This window comes from Castanea sativa, chromosome 11 (assembly GCF_040712315.1).
Source record: "Castanea sativa cultivar Marrone di Chiusa Pesio chromosome 11, ASM4071231v1".
Classification (NCBI taxonomy): domain Eukaryota; kingdom Viridiplantae; phylum Streptophyta; class Magnoliopsida; order Fagales; family Fagaceae; genus Castanea; species Castanea sativa.
The window spans coordinates 60,828,347-60,838,777 of NC_134023.1; positions in this window are offsets into that span (position 1 = coordinate 60,828,347).

Here is a 10,431-nt window from a genome sequence, read left to right on the forward strand (position 1 = left end):
CATTAACACTTGGACTTTCAAGAAATATAGATAGATTTTATGCCTTTGTAGTAGTAGCTTTTAAAGACATTATTTGAGACTTGGGCCTTCAAAAAATATGGGTGGGCCGCATATTTTAATGGTCAAAAGAATTTGACTAGTTTGTAATTGGGCATTTTTTTTTTCTCAAAAACCCATTATCAACAGGTATGAAAATTTATTGGGGAATCTCATCTGTGATAGATGAAGGATGTGGCTTCTGTCCAGTGGCCAGTACCCAGTGGACACGTTGGATTGGTGACATGTGTCCAGTCTTGGACACATGTCACCAATCCAACGTGTCCACTGGCCACTAGCCACTGGACATAAGATGAAATATGAGAGAAATGATGAGGGCCATGAACCTTAATCTATTGAGCTGAAATATTGGCCTTGAACCCAATTCATGATGGATGAGAAATGAGCCCATTTTTTAATGTACAAAAAATATGAACCATGAGCATATATATATATATATATATACACACACATGAATTTTATTTAAAGTGCGGTTGGATGAGATTTGGACCTTTTAGACTTTAAATAAACAAAACTCAAAACTCTTTTTTTCTTCTTTTAATACATATCATATTTGTTAGGTTGGATCGAATTGTCCAATAAAATAGTGCAAAGAGACATCTTAAATATTAATATTAATCTTCTAAAAAAAATTAATATTAATATTTATTAGCTTGTGAATTTAGGACACTCACTAACAATGCCCGATTAAATTAATCAATCATTTTCACATCTAAAAAAGTGGTATGGAAGCAAATAATACAGTTGTAGAAAAATTGCAACATAAGTTGTTAATTAATCTTGAACCAAACTGTGAAGAAAGCTTTTGTTTTTCTCAATCTAATTGAATTTTATTCTGTGATAAGGCATAAATTCTAGTATGTAAATTAAGAAAGAATGCACTACGAAAACATGAAGTAAAGAAATGAAATTTTCCAAATAAGGGAATTCATTATATTGAACACATGAACTACATATGCAGGATATACGATACGATGAACCTAAAGAAATCCTACCTAACCTAATCGCCAATCCAATCCCAAGTGGTTAAGATATGATTTATTAGAAATTTAGTAATAATCTATTACAATTACATCTCCCACTACGTAATGTATTTCACTCTTTTAATCATATGGTTATAAAAGAAAAATTACACGAAACTTACTTAAGATATTTAAGGAAATATAAATGACTCAAAATTTAGCTTTAGGATAACCCTAAGAGATAGGATAAAATGACTCTTTTAATTCATCAAAAAAAACAGTGACTCTTTTAGCACTAAAATTTATATATATATAAGGATGATGATAAATAATTCCATAGCTTGGATTACGTTGTTGCATTTAGAATACAAATCATATTGTAAATCATTGCCCCATGTTGGTTAATTACTTAACTTGGGTGTTTTTAACTTTTTATCCAATGAGGACGGCTATCCGTAACCATATATTAATAATCAGTCTTGCTAAATGTTAACAAGTATCTTAAAAATATGGGTTAAAGATTATAAATGCTCAATTATAAGCTATAGTACGTACTTTTCAAAATTAAATAATATTATACATGTTAATGATTTATTGGTTTACATGCACAAATTTATTGTGAATACGTATGTTTTTAAAAAATATATTATTTGACTTCTTAGAATATTCCTTAAGAAAAATCAATTAATAATAAGAAATTACAGTAAGTTAGTTTGCTACCTATTGACTTCAAACCATGTGTAATGGGGAACATAGTTTGAAGAACCAACACATCCCCACCTCCCCATCCATAGTATCAGATTTCATCATAACTTTCATGTAAACCATATCAAATGAGTGAAAGACCTACCATATTATATTATTGACAAACAAAACTACTACTACTACTACTACTAATAATAATAATAATAATAATAATAGTAATACCTACCAAATAAAAGGCAATTATTTTCCTTCTAGCAAGATGGCAGATTACCTACGTGTAATGCTGTCATTGGATTAAAATTATGTCACAATATATTGGATTGAATGAGGGGAAAAAAAATTAGGTGACTTCTCTTGGTGGCTTTGCCTATAAAGAAGGGTAGGTGGCTTCACTCATTCATGGTTTGAAAATCTTGACAAAATTTTGTGAAAATTTTATTAAATTCCTGTTAAGGATGGCCTGAAAGCTAAGATGTATTAATGTTTATTTATATTTTCGTTTTTAGAAGATAAGTCAAATAAGGTAAAGTCAACTAGTGATCAATCATTGATAGACATTTTTTTTTCCTTGGAAAAAATGTTTATTGCAACTTTTTTTTTTTTGGGAAGGTGGGGGTGTCACATGTTCTTTGTTGGAGGGCTGACCTTGTTAAACCTTAAAAAAATAAAAAATAAAAATAAAAAAGAAGATTAATGGCTACCGGTGCACTTTTAATCTTACAAAAAAGACAAAACATAATATTCAAAGGGGATAAAATGAACGCTAAAGGAAGATTAATAGTTTAATTTCAATCCAGCGATAAATTAATTAGTAAAATAATATAAGTATAATATTAAAATGAAAGCAGAACAATAGTGTTCGACAATAAGTTAAAATTGAATAATGCACATTTAACAGTTAGATAGAAGTGAAATAAAACAATTACAATATTTAGTATAGTTGTGAGTCTAATGTTAAAATATCAGTAAAACAATACAAGTTTTACAATAACAAAAATGCGGATTCAAGTATTCAAGAGACTTGGTAAATTAGAATAAATTATCATGATAATTTAATATTAAAGGTCTATTTGGGATTCGCATATTTTGTTGAAACTGAAAATTTTTTACTGAAAGTATTGTAGATAAAAGTAAAAGTTAGTTGAAATAGTACAATAGAACCCATAAATAATATCAAAAAGTGCAATAGGACTCATAAATAGTAGCAAAAATAAACTGAATAATAAAAAAAGTTGACAAAAATAATTTTGCCAAATAGACACTAAAAAGGCAAACTTGAGAGAAAGAGAGAGAGAGAGAGAGTGCAACCAACTACACACAAGGGTGGGTTGGCCATGGGCGATTCCTCTTGCTGAATCAGTAGTTTAGAAGAAAATGCATAAGGGCTTTAAGTGAAATGAAGGGAGGAAATAATTTTCTGTGATGTGTTTTGGCTATTGAAGCATGATGACATGGGTTTTCTGAGTGAGGCTGATTAGTGTGTGTCTGGGATGGTTGATCTAATAGAGGTTACAAGGCCAAGTTTGAAATCAAAGGGCAAGTAGAAAATTGAAGAGGGGGAAAATCCAATGTGTGGTAATGATTTTCTTATCTTTGAGCAACGCATGGTGGAAAAGTTTAAATCATTTGATCTAATAGTGTAAAAGTTGTGTTGTTGATTCATAATTGTTGGGTTGGTATGTAATGTCTCAAATGATTTTGATGACTTAGGTTGCTTTTAGCCCAAATGCTATGATTTGCCCCATTAAAACTTAAATATAGATAGATTTATTCATCAAAAAAATATATAGATAGATTTTATGACTTTGTAGTTGAAGCTTAAACACATTATTTTACCCATGTGAGACTTGGGCCTTCAAGATATATGGGTGGGCCTCACGTTTTTAATGGTTAAAGGAATCTAACTAGTTTGTAATTGGGCATTTTCCCTCAAAAACCCATTTTGTACAAATATGAAATTTTATTGGGGAAACCCATTTTGTGGTACACGAAACATGAGAGAAATGATGAGGGCCATGGACCTTAATCCATTGAGGAGAAATATGGGCCTTGAGCCCAGTCCATGATGGAGGAGAAAAATGGGTTGTGAGCCCAATTTGTAATGTAGATAAAATATGAACTATGAGCCTAATTCATATGTGTGTGTGTATATATATAATTAAAAAAATAAGTGGACTGTGAGCCTGTGAGGAAATTCTGTGTGGTTGGATGAGATTCGAACCTTTTAGACTTTAAATAAACTAAACCCTAAGCTCTTTTTTTATTTTATTATAATGCATATATAATATGTTTTTTTCCTATCAAATACACACACACATATATATATATATATATATATATATATATATATGTATGTATACACAATGTGTGTGTGTGTTTTATTTATTTATGAGACATATATAATATGTTAGGTAGGCATGGGTTGACCAATAAAATGGTGCCACAAATCGTGAAGTAAAAAAGAAACATCTTAAATATTAATATTAATTAATATTTATTAGCTTGTGAGTTGTGAGTGTAAGTCACTCGTTAATATTTATTTTGCTTTTGGTTCAGGCAAAGTGCAGGACGTTTGTAGAGCTGTTGGAGGTTTTGTTTAATCATGGTTCATGCTATCGGGTTGCGCTTTTTGCTACTGTGGCGTGGTGTTTGTGGCAGTTTTGTAACAGGTTGAGAGAGCACCAGTCAATGTGGCTGTTGCATGAACTAGGTGAGTGAGCTTAGGGCTTAGTTGATGAGTTTTGGGAAGTTAATCCTCAGGTGCAGAGTGAGCCAGTGCGTCGGTCCCTGGTGCGTTGGTCTTCTCCCCCTTAGGATCATTACAAAGTGAACTTCGACACAACTTTCTTTGCAGAAACCGGGTCAGCAGGTGTTGGTGTAGTTGTTCGTGACTGTGATGGGCAGATTATTGGAGCTTTGCAGCAGAATATTGGCTCGGTTCAGTCTGTTGAAATGGCTGAAGCTTTGGTGGCTCAGAGGGCGGTGATGTTTGCTGTAGAATTGTGTGTGTCTCGAGTGATTATTGAAAGTGATTGTAGTTGGGTTATTGCTGCCTTGAAGGGACTTGATCGCTGCCGTACTTTGTTTGGTCACATTATTGATGAATTTAAGCGAATTGGAGGAACGTTGAGAAGCTGTTTGTTTCAGCATGTTCAGCGTGAGGGGAATAGGTTAACTCATTCTTTAGCTAAAAAAGCAGTTTTAACTGCAGATACTGATTTATGGGTAGAATCTCTGCCTGAGGATGTGGAAGATATTTTCCATTTAGATTTGCCTTGAACTTGTGCTGTTTTTTTTTTTAATAATATTTCGCTTACCTTTGTCTAAAAAAAAACAATGCCCAATTAAATTAATCAATCCTTTTCTCATCTTAAAAAGTTTGCTGGACTGGACAAATGACAATGGTATGGAAGCAAATAGTATAGTTGTAGAGAAATGGCAACATAATCTATTAATTAATCTTGAACTAGACCTTGAAGAAAATTTTTGTTTTTCTCAATCTAATCGCATTTTATGAATGAATGTCTATTTATGAAATCCTTTTTATCATTCTTAGCCTATTAGGAGAGCATTCCATGGTTTAATTTATAATTACCTTCACAAGTATGAGCCCATAGGCAGGTTATTCATTGCCCAGCACCACAATTTTCAGAGATAAAGTATAAATTTTAATATGAAAAGTAAGAAAGAATGCACTACCAAAACTTGAAGTAAAGAAATAAATATTTTATAAATAAGGGAATTCATTATATATAATGAACATATGAACAAATATAGGATATACGATACAATGAACCTAAAGAAATCCTACCTAACCTAATCCTAAAGATATATATGTATCACAATAATCTAATCTCAAGTGATTAAAATATGATGTATTATATATTTAGTAACGATCTATTACAATTATATCTCACACTACGTAATGTATTTTACTCTTTTAACTATATGGTTACAAAAGAAACATATATACAAATACAAGTGACTCTTTTAATACTAGAATTTATATATACAAATACAAGGAAGATGATGACTTTATGAAGGATAAATTATCTTAGAAACATTAGGCCCTGTTAAAAAGAAAACACTAATAAATGTCAACTAGATGATTTACAAGGTTCTTATTTCTTAGAACCATATTTGTGGATTTATGCGTGTGAGTTCTAAAAAATGTTGCATATGATGCTTTTTTTTGCTAATGGGGGCACATTTGCTTATATGGATAGCTAAAAGTATTAAATTTCATACTTTTTTTTTTGCCAATTTAAACTTTCAAATAATTGGTAATTGATATATTTTTATGTCACACTCAACTAAAACTAACTTGGCTTATTGTTAATGTTATATATATCTTAAATAACATATATGTGTCATTCTCACTTTCATATATATACACATTCCTAAGATTAAAATCTCATCCAAAACAACTTTAGATAGAGTTTTAAAAATTTCTTTAACTAAAAGTTGCGCAATTTCCTAAAAACAACCAATTGATCACAAATTTAATATGTGTCGACACTTGTTAGTAGAATCTTTTACAAAGAAAAATATTTATGACCTGAAAATAACTGATCAATTGCAAATTAAGAACGTGTCGACACTTGTTAGTAAGACCATTTCTAAAAATAAAAACCTTATGCTTATGTTGGGCCAAAATGGAAAAATGCCATTTTCGTGCAAAAAAATAGTATTATGTCCTATTTCCCAAACTAATTAGGAAAATACCCTTCTTTTAAAACTCGATTTTCTCAAAATCGAGTTAAGCCCTATAGCGACGTTTTGAGGATCCTATAGTGGCGTTTCGGAACTTGAGCTTCATAAAATCGAGTTATAGGTTTAAAAAAAAAAAAAAAACTTGCATAGAACTCGAGTTCATGGAGCTCGAGTTACAAAACGCCGCTATAGGTCCTTAAAACGTCGCTATAAGCTCCTTAAAAAGTCACAATAGGGCTCCAGAAATTTTTTTTTTTTAAACTCGATTTTGAGAAAATCGAGTTTCAAAAGAGAGGCATTTCTCTAATTAGTTTGAGAAAGGGGCATTTGCCCTTTTTTTTCTGCGCGAAATAGGCATTTGCCCATTTTCGCCGCTTATGTTGTAAAAACAACTAATCGATTGCAAATTCACCATGTGTCAAACCTGTTAATAGGTTTTATAAAAAAAATACAAATAAATATTGATGATGTCATTGTAGTTTACACTTTAAAAAAACAAACAAACAAAAAAAGCTAAAGGCCCACTTTATTTCACAGTTCACACTGAGATGTCAATCTATCAATGGTTCTTTGACCATAAAAGCACATAAATAATCAATGGCTTTACTAGAGAGCGAAACGAACACAACACGAATTCAGATCCTCTAGATTTTCTAGGGTACTTTACCAAATAGATTTCCTTAAATCTTAACTATTCTTTAATGATTTAATGGTTTGGATTCTGTCATCTTAGCATTCCACTAACAATAATCTTAATTGTTTTGTTTGCAATATTATTTTATTATTTTAAGAATATTGTTAGTGGAATGTTGACATGACAGAATCTTGAACATTAAATTATTAAAGAGTGGTTAGGATTTAAGGAAATCTACTGGTAGAGTACCCTAGGAAATCTAGAGGATCTGAATCCAACACAAAATATATACATTATCTAAGAAGAAACCCTATTATTTCGGTTTAGTTGCTTTGCTTTTAATTCATCAATCACTTTCATCAAACTCGTTCTCTCATTGATCACTTCACTCACCATAATTTTTTCCCTCTCTCTGTCTCTCACTTTTTCACATTTTCCCTACATTTTCTCACTCTCCCAAACACAAATTACGAGAGAGAGAGAGAGGAATCCTTGAACCAAACAGAGCTATAGTGAAAGAAATCTTTGAACAATCACATCTCACACTACATAATGTATTTTACTCTTTTAATTATATTGTATTCTACAAAAGAAAAATTACACAAGGCTTACTTAAGGTATTTAAGGAAATATAAATGACTCAAAGGTTAGCTTTATGATAATTATAAGGAATAGAATCAACGATTAAGTGACTCTCTTAGTACTTAAAATTTATATATGTAAGGAAGATGACAATCTTATGAAGGATAACTTATCTTAGAAATTGTTAGAAGTATTGGTTAAATGATTAAATTTACCATATCCTAACAGCTTAAGTTTTTGGGACAATCGGTAATTTAACATGGTATCAAAGCATAAGATCCTGAGTTCGATCATTGTTTCCTCCACTCTACCTCCCATTTAAATTCCCACATGTTGGGCCTCACCTATTAAAAGGTAGTTTTGACCCACACGTGAGAGGGAGTGTTAGAAGTATTGATTAAATGATTAAATTTGCTGTATCCCAACAGCTTAAGCTTTTGGGACAATCAGTAATTAATAGAAATAATAGGCCCTTTCAAAAAGAAAGAAAGAAAGAAAAAATACTAAGAGGTGCTAACCAGATGAGATACAAGATTCTTAGCTAAGAAATATTAATTCATATTTGTGAATTTTACGCATGTGAGTTTTGAAAAATGTTACATTCTATGGCTTTCTGCTAATGAGCACATATTCTTATATGGATAGCTAAACATATTAAATTTCAAACTTTTTTGCAAATTTAAACTTTCAAATAATTGAAAATTTATATATTTTTATGTCACACTCAACTAAACTAACTTGGTTCATTATTAATGTTATATATATATATATATATATATATATATCTTAAATAACAGATATGTGTCACTCTCACATGAATGAGAGACTCGTTCTATACTAATACAAGTAACTAAGAAGTATTGCATATCCTTGTGGCATAGGATACATATGTTGTCAATTGTCACCTTAAATTGGTTTAGAAAAATAATTTTATATATACCTTCGTTGATGTATCATGTATCTCATAGTTGATGGAAAGTTGAAAACTGCACACACTGGTACACTACAAGACAATTTGTCATGAGGGAAAAGATACCACCTGGTATTACGTGCATGCATGTATATAATTTAGAATATGAAATAGAGTTTTATAACTTTACATATAGACATACATATTTGAAGTAGTTGAGTCCACTTCAGTTACGTGATCTTGTCAATTATATAGCTTGAGCTATCTCGATCTCGATACCCACATGTTGCCTTGGCTTCTTAACATTATTGGCAGGCATTATTGCATGACACTTGATATTCTAAGCTTAAATTAGTGGTCCTTTTCTTTCTTCTTTTTTATTTTTTATATTTTTTTATTTAGACTAGAAGTCCTTTTGAGGACTGAAAACTAGTTATTACAACATTATATAAAAGTTTTTCTTGGCAAAAATAGCAAAATACCCATTTCGTCCAAAAGTCCAGTAAAATGTTTTTGTTCTGAAACTATCTAGTGATGTGCCCTTGTTTTGAAACTTGATTTTCTAAAAATTGAGTTTCAATGTAAAACTCGATTGGTAGAAAATTGAGTTATAGGAAATCAAACTTAAAAAAAAAAAAAAATTATGGAACTCGAGTTCCTTGAAAAATTTCAAATGAAACTTGAGTTCCTTACTGAAATTCGATTTTTAGAAAATCGAGTTTCAAAATAGGGGTATTTTGTTAGATAGTTTCAAAACAAGGGCATTTTGTTGGAATTTTTGGGTGAAAGGGGTATTTTTCCATTTTGACCATTTTTTCTTTTATCAAAATTAAAAAAAAAAAAAAAAACTTATCCTTCAAGTTTCTGGATGGCAGCCAAAGCTGCAAGTTGTTGTTGTTGTTGTTGGTTTTTTTGGTTTATTTTATTTTTAATATACATGTCACACATTGATACATTGGAGATTAGATCAGGGTTTGTTGATTGAGTCGAGTCAAGGACTCTTGTCAATTTTGGGTCGTGTTTTTTTTAGGCAATGAAATAACATAACGAGTATATGGAATGGGATAGGTTAAATGTAACAATAATATTGTTTGTATGTAAAAAATAGTTGCAATAATTTTTTGGGTTGCTTGATATTGAAATTGAATTTGAAATGAGTCTTTGTATGACTTTTTGTGAAAATGATATTTCAAGCTTGAAATAATCAATGGTGGTGGAAAGTATTTAGTCGTAGTAGATAGTAACTTGAACCTGAAGTAGTTTACAAAGAATAGATGGAAAACATTCAGTGGTGCCATAATGAAGAAGTCAGTAGTGTAGTATGATAGTCAACAATGCTTTGTGAGATATTCAACAGTGTATAGGCTCTTGAGAGCTTATTTTGTGGATTTACACCTAAGTTGTTAAAAGTCAAAAAACTTGTTGATGGAATTGTATAAGAGAAATTTGAGTGATATGGAAGGTATTGCCCATCAAAGTCTTTAATTTTATTGTATTTGTAAACCAGCTCATATATTCGTAAAACATGCGTTAGACATTGTTGATTTATTTGCTTGGATTGAAGAAAGTTTCTGTTTCTTAAAGCAAACTCATAGAGTTTTCAGTCTTTCCATAAAAATAAATAAAAAAATCTTATGGAAACTAGCATGCCTGAGCTCAGCAAAATTAAAAAAATAATTACTCAAATCAACAGGGTTAGAGACTGAGCCTATAGAGAAAATTTTATGTTGGCATGAAGCAAAATTTGATCTATAGGACATGCAAAAGAATGTTCATGTCAGCAGATTTGAATTTAGGTTGTAGAAGAATTCGCAGAGCTCAAATCTAGCATGTAGGAGCATCGACAGAAATTTAATGAGAGTGAGTAT